Here is a 13,690-nt window from a genome sequence, read left to right on the forward strand (position 1 = left end):
CGGGCTGGAGGCTCGACCGCGCTCTGGTGACGTCCTGGGGCCTCGGGCGCCGGGGCTCTAGCTGACGCACAAGCGAGGCTGGGAGGGGCCCCGGGACTGGGCGGGTCGCGGGATGGTCCCCAGTCCCGGGGCGGCGTGTTCCAGGCAGCTGTGTTGCGCGCACTTGGCGCTGCAGCCCCTCGGCTGTGCGGGGGCGCGGGTGTCTGTCTTCTCCAAGGGCACGGAGAAGTCTCAGCCTAGCGTTACGGCGGCGCAGGGGGCTCTCGCGGAGCATGTTGCTTTTTCAAGTCCGTGTCTGGCACTTGGGTAGGTTGCAAAGCAGTAGCCGGTTGAAGCCCACTATCTCTCTTCCCCACAATCTGGACAGTGCTCCCATGTCTTCTACTTCCCAGTCCCCTCTCCCTACACCTTTCCCTGATTTGTGTAGAGTAAGTTTGCTCTGCGAAGCCGCCAGAAACCACCTGCCATGAGGTGTACACAGACAGACCTGGTCAAGATTGTCCCTAGACAAAAAGGAAAGATTAGGACTGGGGCCTCTGAGGCCTGGTCTTGGCACACCTCGTCGTCGTCTCCATCCCCGTCAGCCAAGTTTGCATTCTTAAGTACCTTTCTGACACCGGAGTCCCAGAAACCCCAGAGAGTACTCAGCAGGGGTTGTATCCCTTTGACTGACCTTAGGGAAGTTTCGTAACTTTCTTAAGCCTAAGTGTCCTTATCTGTAAATTAAAATTGCTTATAGTACTCAGAACTGTCGTAAAGATTACGTGAGGTAATTCATGCAAAGCTTCTGGCCCCATTATAAACAATCGATCACGGGCATTATCCTAAGTTTATTCAAGCTGCAGTGGTGCATTGGTATGGTACATACATTCTCTCGAAGCCTTATCTTTTAACCAGCTCCTTGAGGACATGAGCCAAGTCTGATTTCTTCAGAACCATCTGTGCACTTAGCAGCTGAATAGAAGGACCAAGTGAAAAGTCAATAAATGTTTTATTTGATTAAGGGCTGAGCATATCCTGGAAATGTGACTTGTTGGTTTTGAACCAAAACAAAGAAAACACAAAAATTAAATGAGCCCTCAGCTTCCTTGGCAAGTACACTGAGACACTGAACAGTCGCAGTCCAATTTAAAGTGGGTCCATAAAAGCACTTGCCCTTCATGGTATTCTTTTACCTCCAAGCTCTTTATTTTTTCCTATATTATAATTTTAATTAAAATCAGTGAGAGAACCAAATGCCAAGTTAAGACTGTCCAATTACATAAAGAGAAATTAACTTCACAATATTCTCTATTTTTAAAACATTTTAAAAATTTGGATAGAGGGGGAAATTCAGAACTAAAGTCTCATTAGATAGAGCGTATATTCGCTGTTGTACTGTAGCTGACAGAATGGTGAAAAGCTAACCATCACAATTGGGTATGCTTTTCCACTTTTGCCCTTCCAGAGGGCACGTGAAATGGAAAATAGCATGGGCAACTTTGTCACACCTTGGTCATGGGACTCACTCTTCTTGGCTGGTCTCATTCTGTTGCTCCTGGCTGAGGTAAAGACACATTTTAAGTTTTGTACTCTAAATCTGTGTGACTGATTTGTGTGACTGTGTGACTCTAATCTCATGAAAAAAAAAAATCAGCCTCATTACTCTATGGTCAAAACACACTGCACTGTTATTTGGTGACTATGACTTTGGTACTTTTAAAAATAAACTGAGTATCTCCAACTTGAAAAAATTACAGAAAAGTTTTTCTGTACAGAGTTTCCTTCTGGTTACACAAAGCCATTTCAGTCTTAATCTGTGTAAAATCTCCTTTTGAAAAATATCTGAATTTTTCTGAACTAGTTAGAACAATTCCCCTTTGCTTTGAAGGGACAGTCTATGACGAATGTACACTGGAAGCTTTTCTTTGTGTAATCTTGTAGAGCTTAACTTCCACAGTCTTAAAACTTGGGAGAATTGAATTGAATTCAAAGCTTTTAAATGAAAGGTCTGATTCTAGACAGGCAATAAGGAAAGTTTATTTTGTATTGTCTTATTTTGTTAGTATATATATATGATGTATTATGTTGTCATATATGTATGAATATATACACATATATTCCCTTTCTATGAATGCAGACAACGTGTCACAATTAGACTGTAAGTTGTCATTCTCTTATTAAGGGATTTTTATTTAAATCTCCTGAAGTATGGTGCATTAGCATTGGCGCTCATTATTGAAAGATAGGGCATCCTGCCATCACATTTGGAATATTTCTCCAGGTTGATAATCAGGGGCATTTGCAGACTTGTTTTTCAAATGCCATTTGACTGGTTTAACTACTAATAGGAGTTTTTAACTAGGTCATTTGCGTCTAAAATAAAAAGTATCGATGCTTCATTTTACACAATGATCCTTTAATATATAGAAAACAAATTCTTCCAAACAAACAATTTTCCTCTAGTAGATTTGAAATTTTACATAAATTTGTAAATTTAAGTGTTGTCTTATAATGCAAATCATCAGTCCCGAATTTTCTTATTTTCTAAGCTTGTTATTTTCATAGATTCTTTGAAATAGTGCTTTCTATTAACTAATGTGTACTAATATTTGTTCAATGGATAAAAATGAATTGAGTTTTACTTACGGTGTAGTTTTCCTCAGGGGGAAAAAAGGGTTAAATAAATGCATGCAATGGTTGGAGAAGGCTCAACTCCTGGAATAAAAATGAAAATTATGTTAAAATGTTAAGGAGGCTTAAAGGAACACAACACACCAGAGTTATTTTGTATGCATTCAAGTCTGATCGTATTACTTCTGCTAAAAACCTCTCAGTGGCTTTCCCCACTGTCTTTAAGATCCAAAGTCTGCGCTTCTTTCTTAACTTGGCCTAGAAGGGAATCATCTCTTTTGGTTTTCCTCTCCCCTGCCCATCACTTTTATATTCCAAACTATATTTGCCCCTGGATTTTCAGAGAATGAATTCACACAACCTCAGAATCAGAATCAAAAGGACATGGACTCTGCAGCGAGGCTGCCAGGGTTCAGATCTCAGCTCTGCTGTTCCTTAGCTCTGTAGCCTCCTGTGGTGCAGTAGTTAGGAGAGCTGCAGGAAGGCTAGATGTAAGGCCATGTCTGGACCATTATTTGTACTATTCAGATGTTAAAAGATTATACCTTGTGAATGTATCTATTTCTCAGATGCTTTCTATATTTTTATAAACTAGAAAGCATTCAACTTTTTATAAACTAGAAAGATTCAAACCCTGGACTATATGGTATTAAAGACTGTTTTTAATCTCTTTATGCCTCCTTCTTTATGAGCTATCTTTAAATCTGACCCAACTCCCCAGTTTCACTCATTCTACCCTAGTTAGGGCAGGACTTCAATTTCCATTTCTTTCATCTAGATTATTACAGTTGCTACCTAAATGAAGTACTCCCCCCCTCAAAGTTAGCCACTTTTTAAATTATCATTTCCAATACAGATCTGGTCTTCTCATATACTTTTCTAAAACTTTTCAAGAAATCCTCATAGGCTACAAGTCCAACATCCATTGTAGGCAAGATCTTTCTAAACTATCACATCTTGAGGGCTCTGCAGAAGTACTTCAAGAGTTCCACAAACACTGAAATTAAATTTTAAATTTTATTTTAACTTTTCTGTCAACTCTAACAAAGCAGTAACATGTTCACTCAATAGTGATATGACTTTGACTTTAACATATTAAAAATTATTAATTATGCAATTGGGAGGCAGAACTCAGAATAATATATGACAGTGACAATCTTTTTTTTATTATTGAAGTATAGTCAGTTGCAGTGTGTCAGTTTCTGATGTACAGCATAATGTTTCAGTCATATATATATATATATTCAGTTTCATATTCTTTCTCATTATAGGCTACTACAAGATATTGAATATGATTCCCTGTGCTATATAGAAGAAATTTGTTTTTTTATCTATTTTATATAACTATATTGTAGTTAATATTTGCAAGTCTCAAACTCCCAATTTATCCCTTCCCACTCCTTTTCCCTACAGTGACCATAAGTTTGTTTACTATGTCTGTGAATCTGTTTCTGTTTTGTAGGTAAGTTCATTAGTGTCTTCTTTTTTTTTTTCCCTAAGATTCCACATTTGAGTGATATATGGTGTTTTTCTTTCTGTTTCTAGCTTACTTCACTTAGAATGACAATCTCCAGATCCATCCATGCTGTCGCAAATGGCATTATTTTGTTCTTTTTTATAGCTGAGTAGTATTCCATTGTATAAATATACCACAGCTTCTTTATCCAGTCATCTGCTGATGGACATTTAGGTTCTTTCCATGTCTTGGCTATTGTACATAGTGCTGCTATGAACATTGAGGTGTATGTATCTTTTTGAATTAGAATTCCCTCCAGATACATGCCCAGGAGTGGGATTGCTGGATCATATGGTAAGTCTATTTTTAGTTTTTTGAGGAATCTCCAAACTGTTTTCCACAATGGCTACACCAAACTACTTTCCCACCAACAGTGTAGGAGGGTTCCCTTTTCTCCAGCAATTATTGTTTGTGGACTTTTGAATGATAGCCATTCTGACTTGTGTGAGGTGATACCTCGCTGTAGTTTTGATTTGCATTTCTCTGGTAATTAGTGATATTGAGCATTTTTTCATGTGCCTAATAGCCATTTGTATGTCTTCATTGGAGAATTGCTTGTTTAGTTCTTCTGCCCATTTTTGGATTGGGTTGCTTTTTTATTTCTTAAGTTGTATGAGATGTTTATATATTCTAGAAATTAAACCTTTGTCATTTGCATCATTTGCAAATATTTTCTCCCATTCCATATGGCTGGTCTTTTTAATTAGCAGGCAAATATGAACTAGTCCCTGAATTGAGGTTAGGACAGCTTGCTATAAATTTAGAAAAAATATAGAGTCCTATATCTCAGGATATATATAAAATACAACCCAAGTTGATTGAATTAGTAAATACGTTTAAAAGGCTATTACGCCACCACTGAAAAGTGAAAATTTTAACTATGTTTGAAATCTTTAAAATAATTGTAAAAGGCAGAATTCAAACTGTACAGAATTCAGACCTTAATGATCATAGCCACATGTTATATATCTTTGCATAAGGCCTCAAACTGAAAAGAACAACCCAAAAAATGAGAAAAGGAAAGATGATGAGGGCAGGACTTTGGGTGTTTTTCTCTCATTGTTTAAAATATTTTACAACTTTTAATTAACATTTAAAAGCAATATATATGTAGTTTTAGTGTGAGAATTTAAAATAATACATTTCAAGATCTTAAAGAGATATTTGTACACCCACATTCATTGCAGCATTATTCACAATAGCCAAGATGTGGAAGCAACCTAAATGTCCATCCACACATGAATGAGTAAAGAGAAAGTGACATTAAAATGTAAGTAATTAGAAAAGCAAATAGCAAGCTAATGTGTAAATTTGGGGGGGAAAAAAAGAACATTTCTCATTACATGCAAAAAAATAGTAATCTATAATTTCATATATTTTGACATACTTTGTAGAAGATCCTGAAAACAAATTAAATTGACAGTATCATTTCAAAAACAATAAGCTTTATGCCAACTCACCTTCACAAAACATAGACGTGCTAAATAGAAAGAAAATATTATGTGATTCAAATCTAACGTTCACTTGTGTCTGTAGGCTGATGGAATACACCAGCAAATTATTTCTTTTATGGTGATAACCAATAAGCATTAACTCAGAAATGTGTCAAGAATTATGTAAAATATAAAGCACATATCTATATATAGGCAATAAGAAGATACTCTTTATTGTCCTAATTACTTTACAATATATAAAATACATAAGGAATTTATTAGTTACTTTTGCATAAATTGCCAATCAGTTTTTTAGAATGCATTTTGAATCCTTAAAAACTATAGGTTTTTAATTTTTGGCAATAGCCATGGTTATTTATATGTACAATATTTTTATTTAAAAGTCATCATGCTTAAATTGCACCATTTTTCTGACATGCCACATTCTTAAAATTCCACTTAGCTATAAGAAGAAAATACGGTAGTATTTTAAATATTAGAATGAGAAAGATCATTCTAAGTATATCACAAACCCCAAAGCAATAAAACAAAAAGTAATAAATCCAAATATATATTTTTTAAATTTAGACCTGTAAAAAAAAATCCATAAACAAGGTCATGAAACAAATGACATATAAAGAACTTCTACAAAAATTAATACTGATCAGTAGAAAAGAAATATAACAGATTGAAAGTAAATGTACAAGGCTCTTGGCCTTACTGATAATTTAAAAATTGCAATTAAACCTATAATGGCATATTTTTCACCAAAATATTGGCAATGATTATCACATGCTGATTTGGTAAGGATGTGGTAAAGTCTCCCTAATGTATGTCACTAATGCATTCTTCCTCTGAAAGTAAATTTGGCAATATTTATGAAAATTTAAAATATACTGACATTTTGACTGATCATTTCTAGGAATTTATCCCATTGATAGGTTCACACATGAGAAATGATATATATAAGGATATTTATTGCGGTATTTTTCCTAATGGCAAAATAATTAGAATCAACTTAATACCAGTCTCCCAGTCTCAGTGGAAGGACAGAATTCTAATTTTTGTAATTGCCAGCTAGCAGACACAGCTGGCCTAATCATTTTTATACAACCCTGTGTAACTTTTCACTTCCCTGTCTCTATTTGAGCCCTGCTGACTCCTCCCTACTCCCTCATCTTCCTCATTAAAACACCGAGTCACCTCTGCACAAACTAGAATGGAGCTCAGCTCTTGCCCTTTCTGGCAGTACTTATGGAATAAAATGTCTTTTCAACACTTTAATGTCCAGCTTTGTTTGACACTGGTAATATAGGAACAGGATTTTCCATATAGTTCCAATGTTATTACATGCTTAGCAAACTAAATAGAATTTCTCTAAATATGCTTTAAAGGCAGATTGTGCATAGGAATGTAAAAAGAAATATAAGAATTAACACTTTCTAAATAAACAATATGGAATTAACATGGGATATATCTAGATTAATGGGTTAGAATAGAGAGTTTAGATTCAGCAATTTATATGCATATGAATTTAGCATATAAAAAGATAATCTTTTTAATTAGTAGAAAAAGGTGAACTAGTCCATAAATTGGCATTAGTTATGTATGAAATAAATGTAGTATTACTAAATGGTATGTGTAAAGTAAGTGAAGAATGTACAAATAAATGTAGAGGAATTATTTTATAATCTTGGGATGAGAAAGTCCTTTCCAAACAAGTCATAAAATCCAAAAGCTATAAAGTGAAAGGTTGATTCAACAAAGCATATAAACTTTAAAGTTGTGTAATCTCACATGTAAGCAAAATTAAAAGACAACAACAGACTGAAAGTATTCTTTAGACATAAATCTGACAGTTAATAGCCATAATTCTAATGCCTACAAAAAGATCTTTAAAAATCACCAAAAAAGAAAAATGAACAAATATAATGTAATTAGAAATGTAATCAATTTCTATATGAAAAGATGGTCTAACCAAGAAAATGCAATTTCAGATAAAGAGATGCCATTTTTTGTTTATTAGGCAAAAATTAGAAAGGTTAGCTATGCTCAGTGTTGTCAAGATGTAGAAGAAACAGATCCTCTCATATTTTGGAAAACACAGTAACAAATTTTAAATTTCCATCTCCTTCACCGTGTTACATCTTTACTATGGGATCCTACAGCAGTTAAAAAGAATGAGAAGGATCTACACATACTCACAGTAAAACTTCACCAGATATATTGTTAATTGAAGGAATCAAGTTGCAGAATAATACATATGATATGATTCCATTTATGTAAAAAAGAACAGATCAAAATTATTAGCAGTTGTTGTATAGAAATTCATAAAAGAATAAAGGGAATTTAAAATTTTCCATCTATACGCAGGCATTGTTTTAATTTTTATTGTATTTAATACATATTATTTGTGTAATTTTAAAAAGTTAAGAACCAAGAATGACTCAGTAATTTCTTAAACTCTTAATTTTGTAAAGTCAGCAATATTAAAAAGAATGACACATTTCAGTATCTTCAGGACATTGACATGTCAAAAAAATCAGGTTAAAACCCTATAATAGTTTGGTTCCATACTTTTATTTACGCACAGATGTCTGGAAGAATATAGATACTGTGATAGTATTCACTTCTCTTTCAGGTGACTTTGACTTTATTTCTTATGTTCTTATCATCAAGCCTTTTTAAAAATTTCATTGTGGATAAAAAGGCATACCACCTGAGAGGTGATAAACATAGTTATAAAATTTCAAGTCATCAGACATTTATTGTGGAGCAGACTCTTTTCTAAACAGCAGAAATATAGGAAGGAATGAGATGTATTCCCTTCTTTCAAGGAACTGGAAGTCTAGATTTTGTAAGATTTTTTTTGTTATGTTGCCTAAAAAAGAGCTAGAACCTAATGAATGATTTGGAAACAAGGCGGTTGCATTCTTGCTGTTTAAAATAATGGAATGGACAAGATAAAAATAATGTCCTTTGTGTTTTAGAATAAATAAACTGTGGTCCTCCTTTCTGACAAAAATTGAATAGCTGTGCCAATTATCTATTGAAAGGCAATCCTAGTAGTAAGAAAACTAGACTCTCTGCATATAGAAGAAGGCTTATTTTTACCTCCTTTTAATTGAGGGGGGCAAAGAGGGGAACAAGGGTTTTCCCCATAGCTAGGTCATTCATAAGTGTACCCATCAAATCATGATAAAAGTAAAATCCATCAAGAAGATATAACAATTACAAACATGTATGCACCCACTATGAGTGCACAAATTACATGGAGCAAAAACGGACAGGAATAAGGAAGAAATAAACAATTCAATAAGAACAAAGATTTCAATATTATACTTTCAGTAATGGATAGGCTAAGTAGGCAAAAAGATCAACAAACATATGAATTAATTTTCAACAAAGATGCCAAGAGTATTCAATGGGGAAAGAATGGTCTTTCCAACAAATAGTGCTGAAACAACTGGGTATCCACATGCAAAAGAATAAAGTTGGATCTTTTCCTTACACCATGTGCAAAAATTAACTCAAAATGGATCAAAGACCTAAATATAAAAATATGCTAAACTATAAAACTCTTAAGAGAAGAAATGGAGATAAATTTCATGACCTCCTCAGACTTGGTGATGGATTCTTAGATACGACACCAAAAGCATGAGCAGTGAAAGAAAAAGCAGGACGCCATTAAGAAAGTGAAAAGTAACCCACAGAATAGGAGAAAATGTTTGCAAACTGTACATCTCATAAGGAATTTGTATGTAGAATATATAAAGAACTCTTACAACTCAATAATGAAAATATTAATTACCCAATTTTTAAAATGGCAAAAGATCTAAATAGACAATTCTCCAATGGAGATATACAAATGAACAGTAATCCCATGAAAAGATGCTCAACATCATTATTCATTAGGGAAATGCACACCAAAAATACAGTGAGATACCACTTTCCATCCACTAGGAGGGCCAGAATCAAGAAGTGGAATAGTAACAAGTTCCAATGAGAATGTGTAGAAATTGGAACCCTCATATACTGCTGTTGGAAAAGTGAAACAGCACAGCCACTTTGGGAAGCAGTCTGGCAGTTCCTCAATTAGACATAGAGTTGCCATATGACACAGCATTACAACTCATACCCAGGAGAAATCAAAACATAGGGCCACACAAATATTTGTACAGAATGTTTATAGAAGTATTACTCATAATAACCAAAGATGAAGACAACCCAAATGCCCATCAGCTGATGAATAGGTAAACAAAATGCGGTATATCCAAACAGTGAAGTCTTATTTGGCCATAAGAAGGAATGAAGTACTGATATATGCCATAAAGATGGATGAACCCTGAAGACATTATGCTAAGTGAAAGAAGCCAATCACAAAAGACTGTACAGTATATGACTCCATTTATATGAAAAGCAACACAGATATAAACCATACCCACTATCACAGAAAGTTCTATTGGATATCTTGGTCTGTCCAATAGTAATGAAAAGGCTGTTTATCCTTTATGCATGAATATTTTCTAAGAAGTCTTACAAGAGGTGGAAGAACTGTTAGAAGTTAGGTTCTTAGGCAAGAATTTAGGATATAGAGATTTGACTTTAGAGAGGAGAAAATGATGTGATAAAAGCATAAAGTGATTTGAAGATGCTACACTTTTAGCTTTGAGGACAGAGGAAGGGTCCATCAGCCAACGAATGCAGGAAATGCAGCTCTAGAAGCTGGAAAAGACAGGAAATGGAGTCTTCCCTAGAGCTTCTGGAGAGAATGTGGGCCTGCTGACACTTGGATTTTAGTCCAGTGAAACTGATTTTGGAATTCTGACCTCCAGAGCCATAAAAGAATAAATGTCTGTTGTTTTAAGCCACTGAATTTGTGGCAATCTGTGATAGAAACTAGTAGAAAACTAAACATGGAGGTTGTAGGGGAGAATCAGTTTCTTGCTTCTAGACACTACCACATTCCTTGGCATATAGCCCCCTTTCTCCATCTTCTAAGTTAGCCATGGCAAGTCAAGTCCTTCTTATGAGGCATCACTCTGACCTCTTCTTCCTCCATCTTCCACTTCTAAGAACCCTTGTGATTACATTGAGCTCACCCAAATGATCCAGGATAATATCACTGTATTAAGGTCAGATGTTTAGCAACCTCAAATCCATCTGCAAACTTAATTGTCCTTTGCCAGGTAGGATAACATATTCACAGTTCCAGAAATTAAGAAATGGACATCTTTGTGAGGCCATTGCTCTGCTCGCAATGGGTTAATCACCCTCTTAATAAAATTGAAGATATTAATCACCTGGCTTGGATAGTTGTTCACCTCTACATAGAAACGGAAAGAAGGTACAATATTCAAGACTCTGGTTGGATTGAACTGGAGTGGGACTGAGTGAGTGATAGGATTCGAGGATGATTCTATGATAGAACTGTGGATGACTAGAAGGGCAGAGGGGTGGGGATGATGATTCTGGGTTTGGACATTTTAAATTTGAAATGCCTATGTCATTTGCAGCTGAAAATGCCTAGTAGACAGTTTTATATGAGTATATATATGAGTGTATAGAAGTGTGACACTCAGCTAAGAGGTGTGAGTTGGAAATAGATCTGGGTGTCATTAGTTTATGTGGCAGCTGAAGCCATAAAAGTGAGGTATATTAAGCAGGGCAGAAGGAGTATGAGAAGCAAGAAGACCTGTGAGCTGAAGACAGAACTTCTCACTGTAGCAGAAGCTATAGTGCACCCTCATAGTTCCCCCCTTCACAACCAAGGCACTCACTTCCCCAGATGCTGGGAGCACTGCCTGCTGATGGCTCACAGCTGTATCACCTCTCTGGAATTGCCCTTTGCGCAAGAGGGATGCTTTGCAATCGAGCCCATTCTCTAGGGAGATCCCTCATCCAATGTCAGAATCAATGTAGAAATACAAATGTTGGCCCCTTTGCGTCAGTTTGTGACATCAGTTAAGGGCCATCCTTGAATTCAAGAATTCAGTGTAAGATCGGCTGTGTCCACTGCATCACAGTTCAACTCCTCTCCTGCCCAATCCTGCCTCTCTCACAGATAATCTTCCTGAGAGCATTCCAAAAAACCACACACATCTCCATTTTAGTGTCCATTTCCAGAGGATTCTAACACTAATACACTCAACATTTAGCAGGAGGGTAGAAAAAGTTAATTTCATGAAAGGGACAGTACAGAAGTAAATTATCACAGAGGAACAAAGAGGATCAAGTGTTGAGTCACTGAACTAAGAAACCCTAGAGAGTACTCAGAAGAAATTGTGCTAAACAGTGTGATAAACAGTGTCATATGCTGCAGAGATGTTTGGTGAAATAATGCCATCAAGAAGCTTAATGTTGGGAAGTTCACCAGAGAAAGCAGACTAAGGACAAGTGACAAAGGACTGCCAGGCAGCATGAAGGATCCAGCTCAATTTGTAGTGGCATAATTCTGCATGGCAATAAGGTTGTGTTTCAGAGCTTAATACCTGAGTTGCAGGGCAGAGGATCATTCATTAAAGATTGGTTGGGTTTTGCAGAGTGAAAGGTAGGACACTGAAGTGCTGGTTCAGGTGATCAATTTTGTGACCCAGGCTATAAAGACAGGCTCTAAAAGGATGGAGAGAAAATTTCACCAAAAGATTTTTCTAGATCAAAGATCTGCTATAGTGTGAGATCATAAGAGAATTGTAAAGGATATATGAGAAGTAGTCAGAGATTGAGATTTGGAGTTTAAAGCTTCTGAGATCCATAGCCTGGTTCATTTGTCTACCAGGATATTGGGCTATTTTAGGATTATGGCAGTGTTTAGGGTGAAGATAAATCATGTAAATGAAGATTCAGTGTCTTTACCAAATGTAAGAGAGGGATCCATAGGTCAGTAGAGGGGAAGAGAGAAATGGTCAGGGAGCTTGACCTCAAGCAGATCAAGTTTTTTTTTTTCATAATTGAGATTTTATTGGTTGTTTTGATGACCAGTACACCAACATTTCAATTTGTACACAATTCTTTACTTACATACCAAAAATCTAAAAAGTTATGTAGTTGTGATTCTTTTCCAGTTATTCCAGTGACTTTCCAGCTTAAAATTTGGAGGCAAATTATCCTTAACAGGAAATCAAACACCAAGATCATCAAATGTTGGTAATGCTGTTCTAAGCCCCACTAATTCACAATTTAAAATCATTACACTACATACTCAAATTTTCAATCATTCACAGAACATTACCAAAGTTACTACAAAATTGGACTGCTATGACCAAAGTCGTTACAGAGTGCATAAAATTCTGACAAGGAGAGCGAAGATCAAGGAATGGTTTGCTTTAGGAAACAATTCTACCAAAAACAGCATGGGAAGAGAAGTAATTTAAAGTGTTCAGGACATAATAAGTGCACAACTGACTCCAAATTGCAATTTAAGTATGCTCTGTATTATAGGATATAAAAAACTACTCCCAGCTATGGAATGTTAAGCTGACACCCAGGACAATCAACGCCTCTCATATATTCAATATCCAACTATTTTCTGGTTGTACTGAAAAATAAACAACCAGCGAATGATTTCACCTCTTAAAAAAAGCATTTACACTTAAAATATGGGATGAGGTGGGATTCCTTCCTTCTTAAAAATGTTTCTAGAGCTACAAAAAAAAACTTGCATTTACAAAACAGTTGATAAAAATATTCCTCTGGACTGTACAAGAAGGGAGACAGGGACCACTGCTAAGACCGGGTGTATGTTGTTTATCAGCCTTGTCTGCTTTCTCTCCTGCCCCGTTAGAGGCTGGGCTTTCCTCGTTTTTAGTTTCTCCATTTTCTGCAGGCAAATTTTTAGTCTCTTGGTTAGCCACGTCAGCCTGTTTACTCTTTGCTCCCCTTTTCCCCTTTATTTGCACTTTTTTGTCTGAAGATACATCCTTTCCTGCTTTGTTTTTTGCTTTCGTTTCCACTTTTGCAGGAGCGGGTTTAGCTGACAATCTCGCCAGTCTCCTCTTGCATTCCTCCTTCGCACCCCACCCTTGGCAGAGCTGAGCTTGCTCTCCGGCATCCTGGGCGCCTGCCTGGCGCCAGCGGGCCGCTGCGAGCCCAGAGCCTTCGCGAAGCGGGGCTGCCTGGCCGCTGCCTC

General features: G+C 36.2%; 1 pseudogene; it reads right to left on the reverse strand.

The window, feature by feature from the left end:
- Positions 1-13,101: 13,101 nt before the first annotated feature.
- On the reverse strand, positions 13,102-13,612 carry LOC105084338 (non-histone chromosomal protein HMG-14-like; annotated as a pseudogene).
- Between the last annotated feature and the right edge of the window lie 78 nt (positions 13,613-13,690).

The sequence above is a fragment of the Camelus dromedarius genome, chromosome 3 (assembly GCF_036321535.1).
Source record: "Camelus dromedarius isolate mCamDro1 chromosome 3, mCamDro1.pat, whole genome shotgun sequence".
NCBI classification, from domain to species: domain Eukaryota; kingdom Metazoa; phylum Chordata; class Mammalia; order Artiodactyla; family Camelidae; genus Camelus; species Camelus dromedarius.